This window comes from Schistocerca cancellata, chromosome 5 (assembly GCF_023864275.1).
Source record: "Schistocerca cancellata isolate TAMUIC-IGC-003103 chromosome 5, iqSchCanc2.1, whole genome shotgun sequence".
In the NCBI taxonomy this organism is placed as follows: domain Eukaryota; kingdom Metazoa; phylum Arthropoda; class Insecta; order Orthoptera; family Acrididae; genus Schistocerca; species Schistocerca cancellata.
This window is the reverse complement of record NC_064630.1, coordinates 435,047,789-435,071,928: the sequence shown is the minus strand read 5'-3', so window position 1 is coordinate 435,071,928 and position 24,140 is coordinate 435,047,789. Positions and strand designations below refer to the sequence as shown.

Here is a 24,140-nt window from a genome sequence, read left to right as displayed (position 1 = left end):
ACTAACCGTTTCTTTAGTATAATATTTTGCAGAAATTAAATATGCTTCACTGAAGGTGGTGCTCAAGTACCGAAACATAATTGGGTAGATAATCAAAAATGTATAAATATTACATTTTAAAGAAGGCCGGAGTTTTATAAAACATAAATTTAGTTCGTCAATACCGAAAAGCAGCAACATGAGCTTCCAGCTCCATGAGGATAACAGTTGGATTACCATCCATGAGTCACTATCATATTGCCGGCTTTCGAATATAATTAATGGTGGCCATCAACTACGTACCCACAGAGACTCAGAGTTGAAATATTAAAATTTTTGGTCTGTTTCGTTGTCTAGGAGCAGGGATACGTAGTTGCCACATTACAAGCCAAATACTGCTGAGTCTACAGTATACAATACGAATATACACATGAATCGAATGGTCGAAGGTTCCTATCAGTCGGCAACTTCGAATTTTGAATGTAACATAGAAATTTACAAACGAAAGATTGCAGTTAAATAAAATCTTACAAAGTTACTTATAATCTTGATTGCAAAATGTTTATTCATATGACCGGTTCCTCTAGAACCATCTTCAGATCTGATATTTCGGTTACAGGAGTAACCCGTCCGAAAACAGCAACTTTCACATGCTGCGTCACATCTGTAGGTACTGTTTTAACGACTTTAAATGATGAGTCGATAGCAGAGGTACCTTTAAGAATGCCATTTATTACTGCAAAACACTTATTGGTGTCGATGGTCCAGCAATTAAATATAATATTGGTTGAATAACAGGGAAACAATAGAATCCTACATCACGTAATTAGTTATGAGCAACATCATAGCTCGCGAGATATTCACTTCTAAACGCATACTACGTCTTCACTGCAGAAGCCACGGAAATATCAAAAGTGCACCAGTCGGCACTACGAGCTATTTCTATCTCCCACGACCACACGCAAGCTGCTCAACCCCCTCCAAGTATTTCCTGCAAACCGTCCGTCGCGCCTTCCCGTCCAGCACTCCCCCCATGTCCTCTGCCACCCGATGCTCCTCCCACCATTGACTTCGGTAGTCGCCTACCATCGTAACGAGCACTGTGATTGCCTAGAGCGCTCCCACCATGTCTCCAAGCCAACGCTCACTCACAAACATATTGAAACACGTATGAAATACTGGATTTACATTTAAATAACTTGAAATTAAATAAATATTCCTACGGCTAGACCATAAACACGCTCTACCACACATTTTTAAATACATAAACAAATTAAACAAACTTATATCAAAGGAGTAGAAGCAAAAGGCAGGCCAGTAGCCTAATGTCTCTATGCTTCCTAAAACACAGTAAATATTTGACCAATTTCTTCATGAATAGTATATGTCGGATATAAATAGCGACATAGAAGAATAAATATATTTATAAGCATGCTGCTACCATTTTTTTTTTTTTTGTGTTACTGTGAAGTATTTACGGCCTGACGCGATCAATAGTAATCGGTCACTTTGACCTCCAATAAGTCATGTACTATTCAAGTTACATGCCTGTGATTCATACCAATTTAGGTTTACACTAATATCTTTCTAAAGACACGTCGATCGACAAAATCGGATGAACTGTTTAGATTTTGGAAATTCGTTGCTGGGAGTTACTTGTATAATTTACAGTTAGATACTAAACTTTAAACTAATAAAGATATTGAAAATCTGATTACACCATCAGAATCGTCGTGCAAATAATGGTAATGTACATGTTTCTTTTTAAGGTATCATGATTCCTCTGGCTATTATTAATTTCTACATGAACCATGAAATGTCTGCCATTATGGTTTCACAAAGTCCGCCATCTTTGTCACTATCGGCATATAAATCTCCTTCATCGACACAAAGCACAGTCCTCGACACAGCGTCAACGTGGAATTCCCAACCACGCGGTCGGCCTGGACCACGTACTGGGGCTACCCCACTTGCTCCGGCTAACGTTCGGAACCACTCGATTGCTGACGAGCCCCGGCTTTTTTCAGGGCGCTACAACTCGCCCGTTACCTCACAACATGCAATACAGAAAAGATGAAATCAGTGATACACTCTACAGTCACAATACTGTGAACACCTGTCAGGAGTCTCAGTAACCACTTTCTGCAAAGCCAACTGCTGAGGGGCCGTGCCGGAAGGGATTCAGTGAGGTTCTTGAAGGTACCGACAGGGATGTGGAACTTGCCGACTCCACTGCCGCGGACAGCTACGCTAAGATTTCGATGGAGGACCCATGACGCGAACAGTGCGATCGAGGTGGTCCCACAGATTCTCGATCAGGTTTGATATGAGGAGTTTGGTGGCCACGGGAGTACGATAAACTGATCCTGGTGCTATTTGAACCACATCCGTACGCTGTGAGTTGTGTGGCATGTTGCATTGTCTTGCTGGTAATGCTATCGTGCCGAGGAAGAACAAACTGCGTGTAGGGGTGGACATGGATCCTAATGTGCCTTCCAGAATGACGAGATCACCCAGGGAATGCAACGAAAACATTCCCCAGACCATAACGCTCCCTCCTTCGGCCATGACTCTTCCGCTGGTTGTTGCAGTGTGTTTGCTTCCTGTCCGATGGAGCATAAAACGTGATTCATCTGAAAAGCCCACCTGTCGCCACACAGTGAACGTCCAGTTGGGGTACTGGAGTGCAAATTCCAGCCTTCGTCGCCGATGAACAGCAATCAGCATGGGTGCAAGAGGCCCACACGCAGCAACGTTCGCTTAGCGGTCGCTGAGGAGACACTGGTGCTGGCCCTCTAGTTCATCTGGGTGGTCAGCTGCGCAACAGTAGCACGTCTATTCGCCCGTAAAATTATCCGCAGCTGCCGTTTACCCTTTTATCTGTGGCCCGCGATGCACCACAGTCGCCTCAGCCCCACTTTTATGGATAGAACTATTTTGCCATGCATGATATACTTAACCACGGCGCCAGGTGAGAAGTTAACAAACTTAGACGTCTTAGAAATATTTCCAACCTTGGACTTGCGCTTTGGACGTTACATAAATAGCTCCGTTTCTGCATTACAACAACGACTGCAGTGTTTTCCGCGTTTCCCGACACCCATTATATACCCTCCACTGCTGTGTTACCACCGGCCGTCTGTGATTAGTTATTACACGTTGACGTCGAACGTAGGCGGTGGTCAAATTAATGTGATTGGACATTTATTTTCGAAAGTGCATACGCGCATCGTAAACAAGTACAGAACCAGTATCACTTTTCCTGTCTGCTATCGATATATTTTCATTGAGTTTGTGTATTTCAACTCCTACAATGTAATTTGAAGAAGTCCAATGAGTATTCGATAATTCATAACGACTCGAGAACCTCAAACATTTCCCTTCCTTCTTCGGTTTGTATTTCGAAAATGTGGACTACTGCAGAGGAAGGTAGCACATAATGACTTGGATTCGGACAAAATAAAAGGGCCTCCACTCTGAACTCTGGAACCAACAGTCTAGACCTACGGCATCTTATGATAATATTTAAGATGCTGAAATTCACGATCTGAGAACGTCGACCAGTTGTCTGGCCGCTCATCATGAAAAGTATTGACTAATAGTCTAGCATTAAACAGAAATGCTCTCGAAGAATTATTATTATTATTTTTTTTAAAGCACTATGCGACTTAACTTCTGAGGTCATCAGTCGCCCAGAACTTAGAACTACTTAAACGTAACTAACCTAAGGACATCACACACACCCCTGCCCGAGGCAGGATTCGAACCTGCGACCGTAGGGGTCACTCGGTTCCAGACTGTAGCGCCTAGAACCGCACGGCCACTTCGGCCGGCGAAGAATTTTTTATCAGAATTTGGCACAGGAGGAGAAGTGTGCAATTAACCTGCGACAGATTCTAGATCCTACCTCATTATTTTACGAAGCAGTCGACGGAAATCCGCTCCATCTGGAGAATAGGTTAAGCACAATAGATCCATAATGCTTTTCGAGAAGACTAGGCGAATACCGGTACAGAGTGAGACGTCTCTCATCCATCAATTACATACACAACATCACAACCATGACACTACATTTCATAAGAAATTCTCATATCTGACAACTTTGCCGGCCGCGGTGGTCTAGCGGTTCTAGGCGCGCAGTCCGGAACCGCGCGACTGCTACGGTCGCAGGTTCGAATCATGCCTCGGGCATGGATGTGTGTGATGTCCTTAGGTTAGTTAGGTTTAAGTAGTTCTAACTTCTAGGGGACTGATGACCACAGATGTTAAGTCCCATAGTGCTCAGAGCCATTTTTTCTGACAACTTTGCACATTACACATTTGTGTGTCAAAGTACGTAACGCTAAAGAATTTCCATTAAGGCGTCACCATCCAGAATTTCCACATTGATTTCGAAGCTCATGAATGAATGTGCGACTTAAGTTTACCAGCTGCTGTACGTCTAGGTGATACGAGATTTGAAACCTACGCACTGGTTGGTATTCGCGTAAATCTCTATTTCAATTCACACACTAACTCAATCTCTTAAAAGTGATGTCACATTATTTGTATTGCATTGTACCACATACACTTTTTCAGTTTTATTTAAAAGTTAATAGCTTTAAAGACGATGAAACAGATGATGTTTCAAACCAAATGACAGCTTTTCTTGATTAATATGGGGTTCAAAATAGAAAAACAGATTATTTTTATTTTAAGCCTTATCTTTTCCTAGTGTCTATCACCCTATCGATATTAGTAACAGTTCGGATTCATTTTTACGAGACATTACAATGGGTATTATGAAATTTAAGTTACAATTACATTTTAAACTGCAAACAGTACACTTCATTCGCAACTGTGTGATTGTGCGCTCGTTGTTGGATGCTCTGGATTCCTATTCTGCATGAAGGCAATCGGACTTTGGTGAAAAATAAAATTTTATCTCTTGTCTCGGTGTCATTGCTTTTCTTTGGCCAATAAATATATGAGCAGGCACTCTATTCTCTGGTAGTGCTAAGATTTTAGGACTAGGGAAGTTGATTTAGGTCGTTATACGTGGTATCTGTAATTAATAAATAGAAAATAGTTATACAGTCACCGTGTTTATTTGAAGGACTACAATGGCTTTTTTTCATTGTTAATGTGTCACACAGGTGCGTCCGTCTACTGCAACAACCAAAATGCTAGAGGGCGGTGTATTAAAAAGAATCTTCGTTTATTACAAATATCAGCTAAGTGTGATATTCTTACATATAACTGCAAAATACTAATACATTCATGTCTGTTTTCAGCGCCGTTTAGCAGGGTAGAGATGTTAATTTTAGAAATGACAGTAACGCGAACGTTGATGATGGCTTGCGGTAATGTTCAAGAAAATTGATACGTATGTCGCGCATGAATTTATACTGTTCCTGATGTATATATGCAGACTGAAGCGACGTATGAAAATTTGTGCGAAAGCTAGGATTCGAACCCAGATCCCCTGCTCGCTACGCAGATGCGCTAACCACTACGTCACGCTGGTACAGCAGCTATGCAGAAGTGCATGGACCACCCTAGTGCCTCCTCAATCTAGATTCCCGTTCACGCATCATCCCATTTCGTATTCCCCCTAAACTTGATAAGAATTGCAGAGGTTCTCCAACTGTATTAGAACAGCATTTTAACATCAAAAGAAATGTAGGATCCTGCCTGAAACACATGCATAGGTGCTTAATGAAATGAAACTATATGGGTCCAGAGACTTTTCAAGTCAAGAGTTTAGGGCAAAAACCAAGTGGGCTAAGACGTGAATGATAATTTGGATTGAGGAGGGAGGCGTGCTAGGGTAGTCCGTGGAGTTGTGCTAAGTCACTGTGACAGGGTGGTGTAGTAGTTAGCGCATCTGCCTAGTGAGCAGGAGTCACCGTTTCGAATCCTGACCTTGGTACAAATTTTCATTCGTGGCTTTAGTTTGCATATATAATCATAGATGTTTGAGACTTGAAAGTGTCCCTGGGACCATACAATTTCATTTGACAAATTCATACCGAAATCCGTCAGCCGCCGAGAGTCATCTACAAACACGTGAAGTCTACGACGAATAGATTACGGGTATATCAGTGGTACGAAGGCGAGTGCAATGGTTCCGTAAAAGTCAGGAAATGTTCACGATGAGGAGTGTTGTCAGCGACCGTCTCTGGTGGCAGATTACTTGATCTGTATTGCGGAAGAGAAGATGAAGGAGAATTAATTCTTGGAAAAAATGACGTACTGTCTTGGAGATTAAGTGCCTGTGTTATGATCTCTTATTTTTTATCTTTTTACGACACACGCGTATGACCATTTCACAATGATTACAATTAGTAAAAAATATTAAAAAAGTGATCTGACGATTTGGCATCACTATTGTCTCTGGATATTTTCCACGAGTGACCAGCTCGCAGCTGTACGACCTCATGACGCAAAAACTGTGTGCCCGCTATAGACCACGTTTACTAATAGATGACCTTACAGTGCAGCTAACGACGAATATATTAATGTCTTTGTAATGAAGGAAGAGTTATGTCGTGTTGGGTAACATCTGATTGGAGAAGAGTTACGGCTGTTGACTCTAGAAACGACACGATAATTCATGAATGGGAGGCGCACATCCTCAGCACTAAAGACCAAAGTCAAGACAGTTGTGACGTCCTTAACGCCCAGCACTCAGCGTCTTGAGACAGTAATGTGTGCTGCTAACTGAAGGTTCGCGATTTAGCTATCAACGTCAACACATATTGTTACATTCCATCGACAAATAGAGTAATTGATGTTACTGAGACGTTATTTCATCAATGAAAATGATCGTCTCAAAGCTGTGGCTGCAACGCAACGATCCCAACGAACGTCGTCCGAAAAATATTTTTCTCCATGTTGCTCCGACCCCATTAGTTCTGAATTACATCTGCCTTCGAATCGGAAAGGTTTCTCATCAGGCAAAAGAAAAAATATGACATTGCTACTAAAGAAGCTTTCTTCGTTTTTCTTTGAAGTGGAATCGTTCTTAGAGGTGGGAAATTAAAATATGAGTCTCACTGCGCCAAATGTATAACGACAGACAGTAAAAATACTGTATCGTAGATTTTTTTAATCCGATTCCATAGCTTAGTTTCTAAATATGCCATGTATATACGCACGGTACAGTCACATTAAGGCAAGCACCTGTCAAAAGCCTGAACACTTTTTGGAGCCTAGCCTTTCAGGAAAAGAATCAGTGAGGTTCTGGAAGGTACCGACAGGGATGTGCAACCGTGCAGAATCCAGTGCCGTGCCCAGATGCGCTAGGTTTGACAGTTCAGGATCCATGGTGCGAACAGACCCAATGAGGTGGTCCCACAGATTCTCGATTGGGTTTACATCCGGAGGGTTTGGTGGCCAAGGGGTAAATAAATGTAAATGTCGTGTGACTAGGGCCTCCCGTCGGGTAGACCTTTCGCTCGGTGCAAGTCTTTCGATTTGACGCCACTTCGGTGACTTGCGCGTCGATGAGGATGAAATGATGATGATTAGGACAACACAACACCCATTTCCTGGGCGGAGAAAATCTCCGACCCACCCAGGAATCGAACCCGAGCAGTTAGGATTGACATTCTGTCCCGCTGACCACTCAGCTACCGGGGGCGGACGGCCAAAGGGAGCGGTAAACTCACTCTGGTGCTCTTCGAACCACGCACGTACACTATGAGCTGTGTGACACGTTGCGTTGTCTTGCTGATTGGTGCCATCGTTGTAAGGAAAATAAACTGCATGTGGGGGGTGCATGGCCCCAAGGATAGATTCGTACTTGAGCTGGTCCATTGAGCCTTCCAGAATGACGAGATCACCCAGAAATTGCCATGAAATCATTCCCCAGACCATAACGCTCCATCCTTGTTTGCTTTCAGACATTTTGATCGTACACGCCAAAGGCCATCTGTCCGATGGAGCGTAAAACGTGGTTGATCTGAAAAGACCACCTGTCGCCATTGACTGGACGTCGAGTTGCGGTATTGGTGGGCAAATTCCAGCCTTCGTCGCCGATGGGTGCCAAGAACAAGGCGCCTGCTGTGGAGGTCCATATACAGCAACGTGCCGTGCCGTGCCGTGCTGTCAGTTGCTGAACAGTTACACATCTGTTCGCCCGTACACATCTTAGAAGCCGTCATTCACACGTGTCGTCTACGGTTCATTATGCACCGCAGTTTCCTCGGTGCCGGTTTCCGATAGCCTCATTTTGCATGCTCGGTGCACTTTGACTACTAGGACACGCGGACAGTTTACAAACTTAGCTGCTGACCGGGGGAGCCGAGCGGTTCTAGGCGCTACAGTATAGAACCGCGTGACCACTACGGTCGTAGGTTCGAATCCTGACTTGGGCATGGATGTGTGTGATGTGCTTAGGTTAGTTAGGTTTAAGTAGTTCTAAGTTCCAGGGCACTGATGACCTCAGAAGTTAGGTCCCATAGTGCTCAGAGCCATTTGAACCAAACTTTGCCGTTTCGGAAATGCTTCCACCCTAGGCCAGAATGGCGATGACCGTGCCCTTTTGGACGTCAAATAAATCTCTCCATTTCCGAGTTAAGAGGACTGTACTGTTTCTGTTTCGCCTTGGAACGCTGTACATACCCTCCACTACTAGTGTTGCCGCCTGCCCTCTGTGAGTGCTCATTCCTCGTTGACGTCGAATATTAGCGGTGGTCACATTAATGTGACTAGAAAGTGTATAAATTTACTGGAAATTCCGTGATTTAGTATCAGTTTACAGTGAAAGCTTTAAACTCGTCCACATAGTAAATTCATTCATACCGCTGTGTTACCGAGCCAGCAGTCTCACTTTGTGTAAGGTAATCATTGTATCTTGTTCATTACAAACAGTATGATATAGTAGCCGAAAATCTTATAGCGCTAATTTACATATTAAATGTCGTGGGGATTTGAAACTGAAGGATTACATAGGCTCATTCATGATAAAGTAGGTGGCAGACTTCGATTCATTGGTGAGATACTGAGAAAATGCGGTCTAGAAAGGAGATTTCTGGTGAAACACTTTTGCAAGCCATCCTAGAACATTTCTTAAGTATGTGGGACCCATAGCGTGTATGACTAACAGGGGATATAAACATATACACATATATAAAGAAGGGCAGGACGAATGATCACGGGTTCGTCTAAACTATGGATGATCATCACGGAAACACAGAAGAACCTGAACTGACAGACGGTTGAAGATAGGCCCAAACTATCATGCAAAATCCATAATGAAGTTTCAAGATCCAATATTAAGTGGAGAATGTACGAATACTACGTTTCGCTCCCATAGGGACTCTGTGACTTGCCCAAAACTGCCCTTACTGCCATTACCAAAATTGCGTAACTAACAGCAGACTTCAGGTTTTTCCCCTGACCACTTTCAGCGAAACATCAGTAAGCCATATTACAGGAATTAAGTAAGAGGGTAGTATTACATTTTTATTGCAGAAGTAAAATTATACTAACTATAGTGCATAAAGAGGCATTCAAGCAGTCATTTTTGGTTATGTTCCATATACCATAGGAACAGGTAGAAACCTTAATGTGTGACAGAATTCCAAGTACCGTTGCTATGCATGTTACAGTATTCGGAGATTATGGATATGAATGTTAATATGAAGACACGGTGTCCCTGGTCGGTATTTATTGATTTGACAGGAACGGCCATTTGAAGCAAAAAACTTCATGTGGACATGGCCTGTATCCTATTCCGAATTTTTTCCGCTATAGAACACATTTAATGTACGTTGTTATTTATTTTATGTATCATTCAGTCCATTTTGATGTTTATACATGTATGACAGTTAGTAAACATTGCGGCATGCGCTTTACAAAGTATCAATTGAAGAATACGTATTTTTAACATAAAGACCTCGTAAGCACTATCGTACACGTCACATTACATCTGTTGTACAGTTCACGATAAATGTTCGAATATTCCAAGACCACTGCAATTGTTCACTCTTGGAAGAAGATGTGTTGCTTATCTGAGTGTCCATGAGGCAACAAAGCAGTTGATTTCGCCTATTCGCCTTTCACTTGTACACATCACGGACTTCTTCCAAGCCCATAAACAGAAATCCAGTGAAGTGAAATCTGACGATCTTGATAGGCAATTAATTGTAGTACCACGACCAATCCAGCGATTAGGGTAAGAGCGATTGAGATGTTCCCTCACATATCTGGTAAAATGTGGGGGAGTTCTGTCATGATGGAAGTACATTGCACTCCGCGTGGCCAAAGGGCCGTCCTCAAGGTATTCAAAAAATGAATTTTCCAAAATTTGGAAATTTGTGGTAAGGTCTTATGGGACAAAACTGCTGAGGTCATCGGTCTCTTAGCCTACACACTACTTAATCTAACTGAAACTAACTTACGCTATGGACAACACAGCCATGCCCGAGAGAGGACTCGAACCTCCGACGGAGGGAGCCGCACGGAACATGACAAGGCGCCCAAGACAGCGCGGCTACCCCGCGCCGCGAATTTTCCAAAAAATTCAATTAATTCTGTCCCGCCATTCGCTCTTCTAAAATAACTGGACCTTTTAACATGTTAGCGATCATACCGCTCCAAACACTAATCGAAAAACGAACTTCGAAAATGGTTTCCATTGTACCGTGTGGATTTTCCTGCGACCATCGATGATTATTGCGTGTATTGTTGATACCAGATCGTGTAAATTGGCTTCATCGGTGAATAGTATTAATGGAAGCAAATGACGATTGCCATTAAACCAGTAACAATGTTGAAGTCATGTGGCATTGTCTCCATTGTGAAGATTGTGGATACGATATAAGCGAAATGGGTACAAGTTTTGCACGTGTAATGCTCGCCACATACAAGTGCGTGGGATTCTGACACGCGCAGAAACTCACCGTGTGCAGGAAGTAGGACTACGGTGCAGCATTTCAACAACGTGTTGCTGCTCCTGTACAGGTTGTTGAACTACAAGTTCAGAAGAAAAATTGGGAACTTGGAAGAATATCTGTTTCATGCAAAGTGCTGAAAACCCTGTAAAGTCTGTAAAATCAGGGATTCGACGTGTCGGAAAGCGCCAACGGTATTCTCATACAGCAGCAGGAGCCCCATCCTCGCGTAAGCCGTAACCGTACACCATATATTCATATTCTTCATCAGAGTAGGTGTGTGCTATCCTAGCGCATATAGCCGGTGATTCTCTCTGATACACCCTCAGTCCCTCTCATTACTTTACCTACGACACACCATGGACAACTGCGTGTTCAAGAGTATAGTTTAGTGGCAGAAAGAAATCCTGGACAAAGATGAAATTACATTCTCCTGGAGACACATCGAGTCTCAACTTTATCTTCGATAAGGATAGAAGCTGAAGTAATGAACTAAAATTTGCACCAACGCTAGGACTTGAACGCAGATAAAGTGCTTAGGTGGCAGACCTGTTACCCACTACACTACCCTGGCAATGTGGGTAGCACAGGTGCACCGTCTACCCTACTTCAATGCCCTTTCCTAACACAAACTTCAGTTCACACCTCAGCCCAACTTGATTTTCCCCTTTTTAAATCGTTAGTATTGCCGAGATTCTCATATTGGAAGAGCACCCCAGTTTTGTATGTGAACGGAAAATCCTGTCGGTTCCTCAGGCATAGATGATCTATTAATGTGATGGAATTATAGTTTCCTGGAGACATACTGAGCCTCAACTTTATCTTCGATACAGATAGAAGCTGAAGTAATGAACGGTCTAACGCACGGCTTTCCGGAATGGGAAGGCGCGCCTGGTCACCGGCACGAATCCGCCCGGTGGACTTGTGTCGAGGTCCGGTGAGCTGGCCAGTCTGTGGATGGTTTTTAGGCGGTTTTCCATTTGCCTCGGCGATTGCGGGTTGGTTCCCCTTATTCCGCCTCAGCTACACTATGTCGGCGATTGCTGCGCAAACAAATTCTCCTCCACGTACGCCTACACCACCATTACTCTAGACGCAAGTATTTGGAGTTACACTCGTCTGGTGTGAGACGGAGGGGCGGGGAGGGGGGGAGGGGGGCGTCCACCAGGGGGCCGAACCGCACAATAACCCTGAAAGAATGGTTCGGTGTGGGGCGGCGGAGGGGTGAAGTGGACTGCGGTAGTCGTCGTGGGGTTCACTGCGGCTGCGGCGGGGGCGAAGCCTCTCCGTCGTTTCTAGACCCCCGGTTCAGATACAATACAATACAAGGAACTGGGATGCTATTCCAATATCGGCGAACCCCGGAAATACTGAGGATTTAAGAAGGGGAAAATCAAGATTGGCTGACGTGTGGATTTAAGTTTGCGCTAGGAAGGGCATTGGAGCAGAGAAGTCCGTGCAGGGGTGTCAGCCACAGTGACAGCGTGGTGTAGTGGATAACACATCGGCCTCGTAAACAGTAGACCCAGATACAAATCACAGCCTTCGCACAAATTCTATCCCGAGCAGAGATGTTGAAAGCAACGCTGTAGGTTGAGCTAGAATAAAACGTCGGAAAGGTTGGGTGGGTAAGACACATACGTATTCGTCACTAGCCCCAAAACATACATTAAGTGTGTTCTATGTCAGTAACCATACGGAACGGGGCATATGTGCATATGAAGCTTTTTGCTTCAAATGGGCGTTCCTACCACATCCTTAAATGTTCGCCATTCCTCCTGGGACATCTTGTATATTTTCTTGACAAACTAACTAGAAATACAAGTGTATTGATTCTGGCAATACAGGTGAGAAGTACACTTATTTATAACCTTTTGTATCTGAAAATATCACAAAGGCCTCTAAATTCCCATTCCCAATCGTTCTTGACATTTACAACCGATGCATTCCAACTTGTCTCATCATACACCTCTTCCTGGTGGCCGTATATCAACTAACAGTCCTCATTTAGGTGTAAAGTGCAAGAAATTCCCGTCACTCGTAATTACCAATAGAAATACGCCGAGTCAGCGAGGAATTCCTCAGAGGCAACAGCAGAGATTTCGTCTGATGAATGAGTGACCTACACATAGTTTCTTCACAATGTGACGGCCGATGCGGATCGTTTATGCCTGCCGAGACGGGAGAACGGAGGGGTGTTGTGTGTGTGTGAAGGCAGCCGGTGTCAGAGAGAGAGAAAGTGGAGACGTGGAGATAAAAGCGGCCGCACAAAGAGGCGGCAGGTGCGGCTCGGGCAGGGCGAGCTGGCGATGAATACGGGAGCGCAGAGCGGCGCCAAGAGACACAGGCGGACACGGCAAATGAGAGCCGCGGCCACGGCTAGGCGGCCGCCGTCCACACGGCACTGACTGCGCGTGTCGCGGCGTGGCGTGGCGCGCACACGCATGCCTGCCGCGCGATTCCACCTGCTGTCAGCGCGCTCGCATACCGCGGGTTTTAAAGAGTCCGGAAATATGTCTCTCGACCGTTTGCGGAAGCTCCCAGGGCCAGTTCTCTTATAGGGGTAGGTCAAGATGGAAGGCTAGCACAGTTGGGTTTAACATCCCGGCACGGGGTCCCGGGTTCGATTCCCGGCGGGGTCAGGGATTTTCACCTGCCTCGAGATGACTGGGTGTTTGTGCTGTCCTCATCATTTCATCATCATCCCGGAAAGTGGCGAGATTGGGCTGAGCAAAGGTTGGGAATTAGTACGGGCGCTGATAACCAAGCAGTTGAGCGCCCCACAAACCAATCATCATCATCATCATCATCATCATCATCATCATTTAACATCCCGCCGACGAAGAGGTCATTGTATTGTATTGTATTGTATTGTATGTTAACCGGGGACCTAGAAACGACGGAGAGGTTCCGTCCCCGCCGCAGCCGCATTGGTCCACAACTCCACGACAAGTACCGCAGTCCACTTCACCCCTCCAAAATGGTTCAAATGGCTCTGAGCACTATGAGACTTAACTTCTGAGGTCACCAGTCCCCTAGAACTTAGAACTACTTAAACCTAACTAACCAAAGGACATCACACACATCCATGCCCGAGGCAGGATCCGAACCTGCGACCGTAGCGGTCGCGCAGTTCCAGACTGTAGCGCCTAGAATCGCTCGGCCACTCCGGCCGGCTTCACCGATCCGCCGCCCCACACCGAACCCAGGGTTATTGTGCTGTCTGGTCCCCGGTGGACCACCCCAGGGAACGTCTCACACCAGACGAGTGTAACTCTTATGTTTGCGTGGTACAGTAATGGTGGTGTACGCGTACGTGGAGAACTTGTTTGCGCAGCAATCGCCGACATAGTGTAACAGAGGCGGAATAAGGGAACCAGCCCCGCATTCGCCGAAGCAGATGGAAAACCGCCTAAAAACCATCCACAGACTGGCCGGTTCACCGAACCTCGACACAAATCCGCCGGGCGAATTCGTGCTGGGGATCAGGGGCGCCTTCCCAGTGCGGAAAGCCATGCGTTGTACCGCACGACCAACTGGGCGGGCTAAGAGGTCATTACATACGAATTCGGGGAAGTTGGGGAGGAAATTAGCCACGTACTTTCAAATGTACCACACCAGCACTCGCTTGAAGCGAGTTAGGGAAATTTTAGTAAACCCTCTGGAGGCGCGAATGTAATTGTTGCAAGTGGAAATTACGTTTTGTACGTTAGTGAGTGTTGGGATCTCATCGTTACCCGATGTGTCAACAGTTTGTGCTTCATGAACCGAAAAGTCGTTTCCACACAGTTTGTAAGGTGGCTATAATTCTGCACCTTACAAGGACTTATCCACATACTTTGCCGTGAACTACAACCACAATTAGGTATCATTTGATAGGGTGTACATCGTATATATGAATATTTAAAGGAGACTGACATTGTACGTCTTGTAAATAATTGTTAACACTTATTGCATGAAAAGTGACGGATTGTCTTTATTATCACAATGGCGCAATGAATGATTGCCTATAGTCTACTAGTAGAGGTTGCAACGCCAGTGGAGAGGAAACGGCAGGCAGAACTCAAGCTCTGGGTGGAAGGCCCGCACAAGTATTGGTCCTGTTTAAAAAACGGGAAGTAGCTAGACAGACGTCGTGGCACCTGAGCTCTGGAGCACAATAAGGTGACGGCCGGCCACTATTGAAGCAGGACTGGAGGGAACTCTGCAAATCTTGGACGCAGGTGAGAGGAAACCACACAGGCTGGGTTATTTCCAAGGATTTTTACTCAGAAGCGTACCATTGTACAGGTATAAGTTTTCCCCTGCAAACTTTCCGCGCTGGACGACAAAAGACTACAATATGATTGGTCGGTGTTCGGAAGAATCTGTAGAGAGCTAGAAAGTTCCGTGGTTTCGGGAATATGATTCGTTTTCGGAATTACGAGGGTGCGGAGCCGAGCCTTGCTGGGAAGCCAGCAGTGGAGAGACGAGGTCTTCCATTGTGAGCGCCCCTGTGTGACGGTCACTCGGTATCAGCGTTGTTTGTACAGACGGACTTGCTGTCTTTGCTCGCAGAAGAGTTTATAGTTAGAACAGATAGGCACTCTACTATTGCGAATGTATACGATTCTGGACTTCACCTCCGGGTTCGAAGTCATCGTTGAGTATGCAGCGTTCAGTAATTGAGAGCACTTCTTCTGCCTATACTTACTTTCAGACGTTATCTGAACTCTGTCCTTGTGCCTGGGAGTTCGCGTTTCCCGTCTGTAGAACACAGAGAGGAGAAGACAGTATTAGAGTATATCAGTCAGAGGACCGCCTTCTGCCAACCTAGTGTTTGAAAGCGTTTATTTGTGGCTGGGGTTCTTCCATCATCACAGACGAGTACGAGAATCATCACTTCGACGCACCGGTTACAGTACATACGGTGATATCGCAAATTGTTTCGGCTTATTAGGGCTATAAAGCTAAACAGCTGTGAGCACGTTAGTTTATTTCCACTGAGGTTCCACACCACCGTAGATCATCTTTGAAAGTAGCGTCTTCTAGGGTTCGGTACGTAGATGATCTCAGTCATTTCGCGTTAGTCATATTAGACCACGCAGTCATAATAAGGGGCAGAGTTGAGGAATTGATTAATAATTTTAGTTAGGAAATATAGACAATTTTACTTAAAGGGTTGATTTCAATATATAATAAATATATATTGAACAACAACGTTTATTATTTAGTAGTATTAGTTGCCTTCATCATAATTTATGTTTAGAGTGTAATTTATATGATAAAAAGAGCATTAAGAGATCCTAAGATCTGCTTCAGGGGGTAGTCAGACAGGGCCAAATCATCATTTTAGCGTTTATTATTTTCCGTTGCGCACATTCACTTTTACACCCGCCTGGAGTAGCATCTTGGAGGCTGAAATTATGTTGAAGAACATAGGGTAGATATATCAAATGCATGTTCTCCTGCTAGAGTATGTGGATGAACAGAGAATGTCTCCCAAAGCGTCATACTGGTCCCATCAGCCTGCATCCGTGGCGCGCTGCTTGTTTCGAGCTGCCGTTCACCTCTATTACGGCATTTGTGGACACGACCATCGACGTATTTTAGCAAAAATGTGATTCATCGGAACAGCCGACTCGTTTCCGTTGATCGACTGTTGAGTCCTGATGATCCCGTGCGCATGGCAATCGCAGTTGACAATGTCGTTGGGTCGACAAGTGAACGTGTAGGCGGCGGGGGGAGGGTCTGCTGCGGAGCTGCGTATTCAACAGTGCACGATGAACGGCGAGCACCGAAACACTTGTGCGTGCACAAGCATTGTGCTCTTTCGGCAGATGTGCCACAGATCACGACCTATCCTACTTTCCAGACCAGACAGGCCTCCGAACCACGCATTCTGTGAAGAGTCGTGGGCGTCCAACCATTTAGCGCCTAGTGGTAGTTTCAGTATCCTACCTCTTTCCGTAGATGCACACGACAGTAGCACGTGAACATGTTCCCAGCTTCGCCGTTTTCAAGATATTCGTTCACAGACTCTGCGTGATAATAATCTCCCCTTCCTCAGAGTCGCTTATCTCAGTGGATTTCCCCGTTTGCAGCCTATATCTTCACTAGGGTGATCCCCCTTCTGTGTCTGCTCCATTTACATAATTTTATTACAGTTTCACGTGCCCGCAACCCTACCAGGCGGCATTCATCGTCGTGGTGATCAGTAGTCATTACGTGTTTACCTATCAGTGTAATTGCAGACTAGCAATAGCAGGAACATTTTTTTCTGAAAAAGACGAGTACGCCAGTAACTAATATAAACTTTAGTGTTAGGAAGTCAGCAAAAGAATTTATCTGGAATGTAACTTTAGACGACAGGGAAACGTGGACCATATAATCAATACAGACAAAAGGAGAACAGACGTTCTGAAACGTAATTCTACTAAAAAATTCTGAGTATTCGATGAATAGATCTGGAAATTAATGAACTTGTACTGCACCTTTCAGAAGAAACATTAATGGCAAAGCTTGATTAATAGAAGGAATCGATTGACAGGCCATACGTTGTGATCGAGCGGTTCTAGGCGCTTCAGTCCGGAGCCATGCGGCTTCTGCGGTCGCAGGTTCGAATCCTGTCGCGGGCATGGATATGTGAGATGTCCTTAAGTTAGTTAGGTTTAAGTAGTGCTAAGTCTAGGGGACTGATGACTTCAGATGTTAAGTCCCATAGTGCTTAGAGCCATTTTTGATAGGCCATATTCTGAGACAAGGATGATGAACAGAAGATACAGGCAGAGAACTGAAGCTTTTGAAATGTGAACTTACAGAAGATTGCTGGAGACTAGGTGCGTAGATAGGAAAACCATTAAACATTCACCGAATCGACTCGGGGGGAGGAGGGGAGGGGGAATTATTTATGGCAACAATTCACTAAAAGAAGAGAGAGGTTGATATGAGACGTTGTAAGGCGTCAATGGATAGTTCGTTTAGTATGGAGGGATATGTAGAGGGTAAAATTTCTAGAAGGGACACCGAGGATTAAATGCAGTAAACAAGTTCAAGCGGTTGTCGGTTGTAGTTGCTATACAGAGATGGACATAAGTACAGGAGAGACTAGCGTGCAGAATTGCAGCAGTTCAGTCTTCGGTCTTCAGAATGAAGGAGATCATAACAGCAGAACACAAAAACCACTGTGCCGTATTTTCAGTTACTCTTTTGCATGACGTGTAATCCAGTGTGATATGGAGTATGCAGTAACTACATAAGTTCCATCAGTAATAATTATTTTAAATATGGCGTGGTAACATATCCAGAAAACTTTCATGTTAAGTAAGCAGTAAGTCTCCAAGGAAATGGATCCCGCCATCTCCTTCGCCAGTTTACCAAAAAAGGCTCGAGGTTTTGAAATGAGGTCGTCAAATTATAATACGCAAGGGGACGAGTATTTTGTTATTTATGTATTATTTGTAACTTTTTCGACTACAAATGTTTTTAATAGAAAGGTGTTCGATAGACTGTGAAATAGAAGTACAGTGGTGTAGCGTGTGTCAATGTTGACTTTAAGACTTTAACCAGAGATGGTAGGTATATCAATATATGTAAATTATTTTTGCTCCCATTTCCTTGCAAACATAGCCTTAAAAGGTTTCTAGTAGTAGTAGTAGTACGTAATAGGAATAAATATTTTTGCTGTATAGTTAGCTATATACCAAGATAGCGAATAGTGTATGCGTCAAGACAAATCAGTTTTCTTTGCAAACATTCGCATAATGGACTTACCTTGTAAAAGCACTGAAACCAATCTTAATGTCATAAACCCTTCTGTAAATCCCAAGGCGCCGCCCATAAACACCATGAATCTGAAATCGTGACACAGTTGTTGGAACTTGGATAGCAAAGAACGTTACGAAGACGAAAGCACGAACTGCACAGCACAGTGGCTAAGTTGCTAATGGATGCTATCGTTTACGAGTCAGGAGAAGAACATCTGTGACGAACATTTTGTCCGTAGTATTAAGTATGACTTTTCGTTAAGAATGAATGAAATTGTCGACAGTCAAAGGTAGATCACTGTCAATGATAACATTCCCTGTAGAAACTCCACAACACGAAGTGAAATTCATTGTAATTTCAAGGCAAGCATTCTAATGATCACAATCGTCGCACACTGTATTTGAACACATCTGTTTTTAAATGAGTGTAAATCAAATTACATCCTCCCTATGAAAGATTCTTGTCAAAGGATACCATTTACATCTGTAATCAATAACATATCCCTTGCCGGTGACTTTTTTACTCAAGTATTCTACGGATTTTTAAATGAGATAAATCTTGTACATTAATTACGCAGATCTGGTAAATCAGTCGATGCGAATCAGGAACTTCTAAGTTACTTTCACGCACATTGGGACTCCCCCACTGGGAAAAGTAAACACCGTTGAGTTCCATTCATATTATGATCTGGAGATCAGTACGTAGAATCTCGTGTGGTGCGAAGCGACTTCTCGTGCTGTAGTTACGAGTAGCGTAATGGCGCTAGATCGTTAACAGAACCGGAACATTATGCACGTCTCATAAGTCACATTCAGAACCGTGTCTTAGTCGTTTAAATGAGTATCGTGCATCCAACTAACCTCGTCGTCTGTCGTGTTTTACACAGCGTCGAGAGAGAAGAGTTCGCTTGTTGCCCCTGTCCTCAGAATGCTTTCTTTGCAGTATTGCCACAGGCACTCAATTTCACTTGTCAGACTGGAAAGCTTCTGAGCTGTTCTAAAGCACTCACAGTGTGATTTTATTAACTGTAATTTGTTTCTTCATTTATCAAGTTGATAGTGTTAATCTATTTCTCCACCTGGTTTGTACAGCCAATTGGCTATGATGATCTGTGGCTTGAGATAGGACAAGCTACGTCGCGGTCTCGCAAGATGAACAGAGGTTTTCTGAGATTTCAGTTGATATGCTGTTCTCATTTTAGCAGTTACTGTAATGTGTAACGTATTACACTTAATTTTGAGGTCAGTAACCGCACTACCGATTTTTTAATCTCGCATCACAAATTTCCCATTTCACCTAATTATTTAGGGCAACGGCCGTGCCGCAGTGGATCCACCGGTTCCCGTCAGATTACCGAAGTTAAGCGCTGTCGGGCGTGGCCGGCACTTGGATGGGTGACCATCTGTGCCGCCATGTGCTGTTACCATTTTTCGGGGTGCACTCAGCCTCGTGATGCCAATTGAGGAGCTACTCGACCGAATAGTAGCGGCTCCGGTAAAAGAAAACCCTCATAACGACCGGGAGAGCGTTGTGCTGGCCACATGCCCCTCCTATCCGCATCTTCATCATGAGGATGACACGGCGGTCGGATGGTCCCGGTGGGCCACATGTGACCTGATGACGGGGCGCTTTCACTTAATTATTTGGGCGTCGAGGAGTTATCGTCATAGTTGCATGGACATCTCCGTGCTTTTAGCTTTTTTGCAAAAGTTTTGAAACATATGTGCAAAACAAAGAGTAGATTTTAAGACATATGGAATCCCATTTGCTGCTCGTTAAGTTATCTTTCCCAGAGAGTTAAAGTAAATTTCCATCGAAACTGCGCAGTTTTTCGATGAGGTTCACTCCCATAATCTTCTGGCGACGTGATATCTTCTTCTAAAGGTTGGTACCATTGTGTCGAGAATCCAGGAATTACTTAGTAAAACAAATTATCGCTGATAGTGATAGCTATACTAGTATATTCAGTCCAGCGCACTGATCGCAGAGTACCTTTAGAACAGGAGCAGTGGTTAAGGTCTCGCAGTCCTCTTTCTACAAACTTTGAAGTACACTCCTGATACGTTACGTATAATAACCAGTATAACCCGGTATGAATAATGCGTTCTAAATGTTCTACATAAGTTTGTAAACAGTGTATAACAGAATCCATATAGAAACAGCAATGAATGAAAGTGAGTACCCCACGAGGAGACAACATTTGAGATGAGCAGGTGCAGACCGCTAGACAAACCACGATGCCATGCTACTACAAGATCTAAATGTATTCATGTTAATTTTTTTAATTGCCATTTTTGCTTACTTATGAGGTTTTTCCTCGAAAAATAATTTATTAACAAACTTACAAGAAGAATTATGAGTAGTGGCGGTTTTTCTATACAAGTTTTAATAAACAGTCACCGTCGGATAAAAGTTGATATGGGTTTAAATTATATAAGTTTTCGTTAAAAAAAATGAATGTTTTAGTCTACAGTCGCAATTTTTTATTTTGCCTATGGGCTACTTGTTTCAACACACTCCCATCCTACGACAAAAAAAATTCCAGTTCATACTTATAGTAATAATGGAAGAGAAATTTACAGAATATTATTCCCCGGGGCAGCAAACGTATGGTATAGATGCAGCCTTAAATTATGTATCTAGCCTCTTACCCCAGGCATGTAGCCTTCACTCTCGCTTCCAAAGGAAGCGTGTCAAACACTAAACTGAGCTTTAAATGGATGCAAATTGCGGCCAGCAGTGACAAGAGTGCCCCCCATGTATAGTGCTCCACTTTCATCTCTCAAAAAAATAAATAAATAAATAAAATAAAAAAACAGCATAAAATATGAGATTTAAAAAATCACATAATACAATAAAAAATAGAACAGCCATTAGTGTATTAAAACATTAAGAGCAAAATAGCAAATCTATTACCCTAACATACACACAGTGACATTATTGTAAACAAAAACCACATCAGTTTTTTCGACTGTCGTATACACTGTGTAATTCCGATTAGCTTCATGGGCAACCCTTGTCTGGTATTTAAAACGGCAGATCACATTATGATCGGCTTCAAGCTCACAGTAAACAGACGAGTTGACTGAAGCGCCCCCATTCTCAGGTGCAACAATATTGTGGTCGACTAATATGTAGCTGAATTTACATGGAGCTACTGTATACGGTTTGTATCACTGAAAAACATCGACATAGCCATGGGATGGTCTGAGGATGATACTGCGTACCGAAATCGGCAGTTCGGCAGTGAGTACGCAAAATAAAGAATTGCGAATGAAGACTAAAATATGTTGGAGAAATGGATTAACACTGTCAACATAATGAACACGACCGCTACTGCCATTAAAACAACTGAAACAGAATACAGCCAAAAAAATTACATTGTGAGTGCCTTAGAACAGCTCAAAAACTTTTCAGTGTGGGAAATGAAATCGAATACATGCTACTGTATTGCAAAGAAAGTATCCGGAGGAAAGGGGAAACGAGCAAACTCTTGTCCAAATGTTCTTCCTTGCTGTGTAAAACACAGCACGCGGAGAGATCGGTCGGATGCACGATACTCATTTAAACGAATAAGAAACGATTCTGAGGGCAGTTTACGACGCGTGAATAATTTTTCGTTTCAGTTAACGATCTAGCGCCATTACACAGACTCTTAACTGCAGCGCAGGCAGTAGCTTCGCGCCGGGTGGGACGCTACGCGCTGATCTCCGTCCCATAAAATGAATGGAGCTCTGTGGTGTTGACTTTTCTCTCCGAGGGAATCCTAACGTGTGCGAAATTAACTTCGAAGTTCCTGACTCGCATCAACTAACTTACCAGTTCTGCATATTTAATGTACAACGTTTCTCTCATTTAAAAATCCATAGAATACTTCAGTAAAACTCTTGAGTTAAATCACCGGTAAGGGATGCGTTATTAACTTCGGATAAAAATGGCATCCTATGATCATTTATAGGGAGAATATAATACGAATTAATTCATTTTAAAATAGGTATGTTCAAATACATAGCACATGACGATTGTGATTATTGGAATACTCGCCCTGAAATTCCAATCAGTCTCTCTTTTTCTTTCTTTTACGGTTTTTTCAGTGGGTCTGTCGTATGGGGACGTTAGGGACTGCTGCTGTTCAAGACGACGAGGTAGGAGCCGGCACCGCCACACTTACCAGTGAAAAACAATTATCGTTAATACGAGGATCACTCCAAAAGAAATGCACACTATTTTTGTAAAAATACAGTTTTCATTCTGCAGGTGTGAAAGTTTTACAGTGTGTAGATACATCCTTCCCGCTTGTTTTCAAACTTATTTCAATCTGTTCCCGTGAGTGGCGCCGTCACAGCATGTCTTCAAGATGGCTGCTACACTTGACGTTCGTCAGAAGCAACGTGCTGTCATATAATTCCTGTGCTGTGAAAACAAGACAGTGGGAAACATCCACAAGAGGTTGAAAAAGGTGTACGGAGATGCTGCTGTCGATCGCAGTACAGTTAGTCGGTGGGCAAGCAGGTTACGTGATGAAAGCGGGCACGGCAATATTTATGATTGTCCTCGCAGCGGCATGCCTCGTACTGCACACACTCCAGACAATGTGGAGAGAGTTAACGAATTGGTGACTGCTGACAGACGCATCACAGTGAACGAATTGTCACGCTACGTTGAGATAGGGGAAGGAAGTGTTTGCAGAATACTGAAAGTGTTGGCGTTAAAGAAGGTTTGTGCCAGGTGGGTTCCCAAGACGTTGACAGTGGCTCACAAAGAAACAAGAAAAACGGTATGCAGCGAAATTTTGGAAAAGTACGAGAATGGCGGAGATGAATTTCTGGGAAGAATTGTGACAGGTGATGAAACATGGCTCCATCATTTTTCACCAGAGACGAAGAGGCAATTAATGCAGTGGCATCATGCAAATTCATCCAAGAAAAAAAATAATTCAAAACTACACCTTCTGCTGGAAAAGTTATGGCTACGGTGTTTCTCGATTCCGAAGGACTCTTGCTTGTGGACATTATGCCAAGTGGAAGCACCATAAATTCTGATGCTTATGTGACGATACTGAAGAAACTTCAAGCTCGACTGAGTCGTGTTCGACCACATCGGCAAAAGCAGGAAGTTTTGCTGTTGCACGACAACGCACGACCTCATGTCAGTTAAAAAACCATGGAAGCGATCACAAAACTCGGATGGACAACACTGAAACACCCGCCTTGAAGTCCTGACCTGGCTCCATGTGTCTATCATCTCTTTGGGAAACTGAAAGACTCTTCGTGGAACTAGGTTTGAAGATGATGACTCCCTTGTGCACGCTGCCAAACAGTGACTCCAACAGGTTGGTCCAGAATTTTACCGTGCGGGTATACAGGCGTTGGTTCCAAGATGGCGCAAGGCAGTTGAGAGGGATGGAAATTTTGTGGAGAAATGAAAATATTGTTCCTAAAGGGTATATCTACACACTGTAAAAGTTTCAAACATTTAGAGTAAAATATGAATTTAAAAAAAAATAGTGTGCATTTCTTTTGGAGTGAGCCTCGT

General features: G+C 43.7%; 1 protein-coding gene and 1 pseudogene across 1 annotated transcript in view; one reads left to right on the top strand and one right to left on the bottom strand.

The window, feature by feature from the left end:
- Positions 1-24,140, bottom strand: part of LOC126188591 (paired box protein Pax-1-like) — a 316,530-nt gene that overhangs the window by 97,076 nt on the left and 195,314 nt on the right. The gene's annotated exons all lie outside the window — the stretch shown is intronic.
- LOC126189090 (5S ribosomal RNA) lies at positions 19,914-20,031 on the top strand (annotated as a pseudogene).